This window comes from Diceros bicornis, chromosome 1 (genome assembly GCF_020826845.1).
Source record: "Diceros bicornis minor isolate mBicDic1 chromosome 1, mDicBic1.mat.cur, whole genome shotgun sequence".
NCBI lineage: Eukaryota > Metazoa > Chordata > Mammalia > Perissodactyla > Rhinocerotidae > Diceros > Diceros bicornis.
Window position 1 is genome coordinate 4,534,595 of NC_080740.1, and position 6,276 is coordinate 4,540,870.

A 6,276-nucleotide genomic window follows, 5' to 3' on the forward strand; every position below is an offset into this window, starting at 1 on the left:
CAGGCTTTCAGAGTTGTTTCTCCATAGAAGCAGATTATACTTCTGCATCCCTCTGGGGATATTTACCTTCAGTAAGCATTGGTACGGATTTAGTGATTGTAGAGCTAGAAAGATCCAGAGAACTTATCTGGACCACCCCTTTATTTTACAAAAACCAGAAGCCCAGAGAGGTGGACTAGTGCCCGAGGCCATCAGGTTCGAGAGTGGCAGAGCCCAGGCTAGAACCCAGGGGTCTCCCTCCTGGTGGGGTGCTCAGCCCACTGCTCTGCTAGCTGCTTTGCATCATGAAGTCCATGGCTGCAATGACCAGAATCTTCCCCACTCTGTTCAAACTTAAGGTTAAAAACCCAAGGAAGGACAATGGAGAGTGGATGAGTATGGTCATGCTCTCTGATATCCAGGAAAGGACATGCCTATGATGACTTCCTAATGCGGGAGAGTAACTTAAATATTCTATTTTTTTCTGGCCAGGACAACCTGTTAGAATAGTTATCATTGGTGGCTTTATGGGAGAACAAAACACACTGGAGTACTAATAAGGAAGATTTAACTGTTACTAGCAAAATATGATTGTCTTTGCAATCAGTTCTGAAGGCACTGGATTTAGAGTTCTGTAATCCAATTTTGTTTTATTTAGAGACTTAAGAAGAATTACACATTGTGAGATCTGAGCAGGAAACCATTATCATACACTGTGCGAGTACTCTTAAATCACAGAGGCCACCAGACTGCTCATTCTGCATTCCTGTGAAGGAATTGAATGCAAGTGATTATTATAATTATGTACTCTGAATTTTTTTTAAAAAGCCTCTGGAAAATTTCTGGTTAAACGTGGCAGGTTAAACACTTGCTTTTATCTTCACTGTCTCCCGAAATCCCATGAAAATGATAGTAAAAGAGGGAAAAAAGGCCATAAATCACAAGTTCCAAGAGAATGGCAATGGAGATAACCGAGACAACACAGAACAAAAGAAAAAGGTTTTGGGGAGCTGGAAAAGAATCCTGAAAAGCCTTGGGACTCTGAAAGCAGGGGTGCAGAGCAGGACTGAAAGCTGGAAGATCGTTGACTATATGGGACCAGTGAGGCTCCCAGATTCCCTCCCTCACCCGGCGCAGCCAGGTGACTGCTCTCCTCAGCCTTGGCAGGAAACTGGAGATCAACTCTGTGAAGAATGGAATCAGAGAGGGCCTGGCTTAGAGGACCCCAGGTAGGGCTGACGCACCATATTGAAACTGGGTGAAGGTCTGCGTACGAAACGGGGAGCAACCAGCCTCCTCCTCCTGCTTCACTCTTAGAACATCAGCAGCCAGGCATATAAAATCCATGCAAGAGACTAGAGAATTCTACTCCAGAGACTCTGACCAGCCCAAGATGGGTACTGACAAGTGTGTGGTGGGGTGGGGCCCTGTCTGATCTCTCAACAGTGGTTCTCAAGCGTGGCCGCACTTTGGAACCACCTGGGAAGCTCTAACACTGATGCCTGGGTTCCACTCCCAGAGTTCCAGTGTAACTGGTCACAAGTGCAGCCCGGCATCAGGAGTTTTTAAAGTTCCCTGGGTGACTTTAATGTACAGCCAAGACCGAGAAACTCTAGTGAAACCGACCCGTCAAGAGCTTCTTGTAAGTGTCTCATTCCTGATCTTTTCAAACAACCAACTTTCCGGTTTATTGATTTTCTCTATTCCTTTGTCCATTTCCTATTTCATTGATTTCTCATCTTATTTCCTTTCTTCTGCTTATTTTGGGTTTAATTTGCCCTTGTTTTTTTAGTTTCTTAAGGTGGAAATGTAGAGCACTGATTTTAGCCCTTTCTTTTTCTCTAACAGAAGCATTTAATGCTATAAATTTCCTTTAAAACCCTGTTATAGCTACGTCCCACAAACATTGATATGTGGGGTTTTCATTTTCATCCTGTTCAAAATATTTCCTAATTTCTCTTATGATTTCTTCTTTGACTTATGTGTTATTTAGAAGTATATTGCTTAATCTTTAAGTGTTTGGGTTTTTTTTCCCAGATATCTTTCTGTTATTTATTTTAATTCTATTGTGCAGAAAATATGCTTTGCATAATTTTGATCCTTTTAAATTCATTGAGACTTGTTTGATGGCCCAGAATATGTTCTACCTTTGTGAATGTTCTATGTTCATTTGAAAAGAATGTGTACTCTGTGGTTGGGTGCAATGTTCTATAGATGTCAGTTAGGTCAAATCAGTTGAGAGTGTTATAAAATTGTCTATATGCTGACTCATTTTTTGTCTACTTTGTCTATTCATTATTGAGAAAGGAGTATTAAAATCTTCAACAATAATTTTAGCTTTGTTTACTTCTCCTTTCAGTTACAAAAGTTTTTGTTTTATGTATTTGGAAGCTATGTTATCGTGTGCCTACACACTTCGGATTGTTACATCTTCTTGATGAATTGTTTCCTTTATCACCATGAAATATCTCTTTTTATCCCTGGTGTCTCACCACACGCCCAGTTGCATGAGCTGTGCAGGATAGGTTGTGGAGAGACTGAAGAAAAGATCCAGAGATGACGTATGAGACATAAGGGTTTACTGGGACTTACTTACAGGGAGTGTCCAGGGGTGGTCAGCTGGACAGATTTACTGCTACCGGGAGCAAAGAGGGAGTTGATTATCTAGGCAGGGGAACAAAGGCCATGGGCTTGCCAAGAGGACCTGCCCTTGCATGACCAGCACTCCAAGGACCAGTAGCTCACATGCAGGGGCTCTGAGACGTGGTGTTCTTTAAGATAAACAGATCTGGGCTGGCCAGGTCCTGAATCATTACCAATACCAGATGGTTGGCGTCCTGCCCAGAAAGGGGCCAGAAGAACACATGGCTGCTATAGGGCACATAGGCTATTGCCGCACAAGCATGACCCTACACCTGGTAATATTCTTTGTCCTAAAGATTACTTTATCTGACTATAATCCAATATGGCAACTCCAGCTTTCTTATGATAAGTAATTGCTTGGCATATCTTTTCCAATTATTTTACTTTTAACCTATTTGTTTTTTATTTTAAGTAGGTTTCTTGTAGACAGCATATAGATGGGTTGTTTTATAAGATTTAAAGATTCTTTGGATGGCAGGACACAACACAATGACACTTGGAGAGCTGAAAGGCAGAACTCTGTTACTTACAGCTCCAAAGGAGAGTAGGCTGCCAGGTAGGGCCACACAGGGGTCTGCACCAGGGGTCATAGCAAGCTGACGCTGTAGGGGACAATTTATGTATGGTAAGTGGGGTAGGGTTAGCTGCGTTTCCCAGGCTCCCAGTGGACTGGCTGCCTTAAATAATTTCAGGGGCTCTGGGGCATGAGGGCTGTCCCTAGTTTTCTGGTACCTGGCCCCTGGTCAACTAAGGCTGGGGCATGGTGGCCTGGAGTGTGACAGCCCCAATAAAGGAAGTGGTTGGGGTGTGGATTTCATCAGCTGCTCAAGAAGCAGAACTGACTGGCTTCTAGCCAGAGCCTCAAGATAGGGTCAACGCAGCATTAACAAAAAACAACAAAACACTGTATGACATAGATTTTGCTTTTTTTTTAATCAAGTGTGATAATATCTACCTTTAATTGGAGTGTTTAGTTAATTTACAGTGGATGTGATTATTAGGATTGAGTTTAAGTCTATTATCTTTCCATTTGTTCTCTATATTGTTATTTGTTCCCTTTCCCCTCTTTTCCTGCCTCCGTTTAATTTAGTATGTTTTATGATTCTATTTAATCTCCACTATTGGTTTATTAGTTATACCTCTTCACTGCTTTTTAGTTTTTAAATATTTGCTCTAGAGTTTACGCTTTTTAGTTTTTAAATATTTGCTCTAGAGTTTACAGTATACGTCTTTATCAGTCTCCATTCAAATAAAAGTATATTTTAAGAACCTTATAACAGAATATTTCCATTCTCCTGAAAACCACCCAGTCTTTATGCTATTGTTGTCATAAACTCTACTTTACAGATGTTTTAAACTCCACAATACATTTCAATTTTTATAAATTTAAACAATGATCTTTTAAGGAAAATGTTAAAATAAGGAAAAAATGTCTTCTATAATTATCTACATATTTACACTTTCTAGCATTCTTCATTCTTTTGTGTAAATCCAAATTTCCTTTTGGTATCAATTTGCTTCTGCTTGAAGATCTTCCTTTAACATCCTTTTGTATTGCAGGTCTGCTGGCAATGAATTCTCTCAGCTTTTGGTTGTTTGAAAAGCCTTTATTTTAAAAATATGTTTCTGGGGCCGGGCGGGTGGCGTAAGCAGTTAAGTGCGTGCGCTCCGCTGCGGTGGCCCAGGGTTCACAGTTCGGATCCCCGGTGCACACCGACGCACTGCACGGCAGGCCATGCTGTGGCGGCATCCCATATAAAGTGGAGGAAGATGGGCACAGATGTTAGCCCAGGGCCAGTCTTCCTCAGCAAAAAAAAACCGAGGAGGATTGGCAGATGTTAGCTCAGGGCTGATCTTCCTCACACACACACACACACACACACACACAAATATATATATATATATATATACATATATATATATATATATTTCTGATAGATGTAAAGTTCTAGGTTGACCTTTTTTTCTTTCAGTGCTTAGAAGATGTCACTTTTGCATCTTGTGAATTACACAGCTTCTGGTGAGAAGTCTAATTTTATCTTCGTTCTGTGTGTCTAATTTGCTTTTTTCCTCTGGCTGCTTTGAACATTTTCTCTTTACTATTGATTTTTAGCAATTTGATTGTGATTTTCTCTATGTTTCTTCTACTTGGATCTCATCGAGATTCCTGGATCAGTGTTTAATAGTTTTAAAGAAATTTGGGACTCTCTTTGGCCATTCTTTCCTCAAATATTTCTCCTGTAACCCGTCTCCCACTGCATGTATGTTAGACAGCTTGATATCCTCCCACAGTTCACTGAGGCTCTAGTCAATGTTTTCAGTCTTTTTGTCTCTCTGTGTTTCAATTTGAATAGTTTCTATTGCTACATCTTCAAGTTCACTGATCTTTTCTTCTGCAGTATCTACTCAGTTAATCCCATCTGGTACATCTTTCATTTCAGATATTTTTCATCTCTAAAAAACTCCATTTAATTTTTCGTATATCTTTCATTTCTCTTCGCATCATGTCTGTGTTTCTATTACATCCTTGAGCATACGGAGCGTATTTATAGTAGCTGTCTTAATGTCCTTGCTGCCAATTCCACCACTTATCTCTTAGTCTGTTTTTAACGACTGATTTTTCTCCTAGTTATGGGCCTCATTTTCCTACTTCTTCATATGGCTAGTGATTTTTGACTGGATGCCAAACATTGTCAATTTTATATCACCAAGCCTGGATTTTATATTCTTTAAGGAGTATTGAACTTTTTCTGGTAGAAAGTTGAAGTTACTTGTGGATCAGTTTGATCCTTTTGAAATTTGTTTTTCAGCTCTTTTAAAGGAGTTCTAGAGTATCCATTATCCTGAAGCCAATTTAGTCCCGCTTTTAAGGTCTGGCTCTTCCAGGGTCTCTACTGAGTGTCCCAGGTGTTCAATGAGACCTCTCCACTCCGACTGGTGGGAAGTGAATGGTTTTCAGCCCTATGTGAGATCTGAGGTTTATCTCATGGTTCCCTGTCAATTATTCATTTCCTGGAAGCTGTTGTTGTCCAGCCTAGTGGAATTTCACCATGGGCATAAACGGATTGGTATTCAGCCTAAAATCAAGAGAGACCCTGTTTAGATTTCTGGAGGTCTGTGTAATTGCTGCCATTTAAGAACTCTGCCCTAAAAATTTCAGCCACCTTGACCTCTCCAAACCCCCACCTCTGTTTAGCTTTCTTCTTCCTGTACCACCATCTGGGTGTCACCTCCAGGCAAGAAGCCTGGGTGGTGGTCGGTTCACGTCACTTGTTTCCATTCTCTCAGGGATCACAGTTCGGTGTTGCCTGTTGTCCAACGTCTGGAAATAGTTTTTTCCTATATATTTTTTCCAGTTTTCTAGTTTTTTGTGGTGAGAAGGTACTTCTGGATCATCTTACTTTCTTATCAATGGGAATAGGTGCCTCACTCTTAAGTTTGAATTTCCAGCAATGCATTACCAGACTGAGGGAGCCTCCAGCATGAAACACAGAGACTAAAACAAAAGGAAAAAAGGGCCCAAAGAAAACAGATAATGCAGAGAGCAGAAGAAAACATTTTTAAAAATTTATAATTAAAACCCTCAAAGGGATATGAGAAGATATGCCATCACTGAAATCACAGAATGCCATGAATTTTTTTCTTAATGCAGAA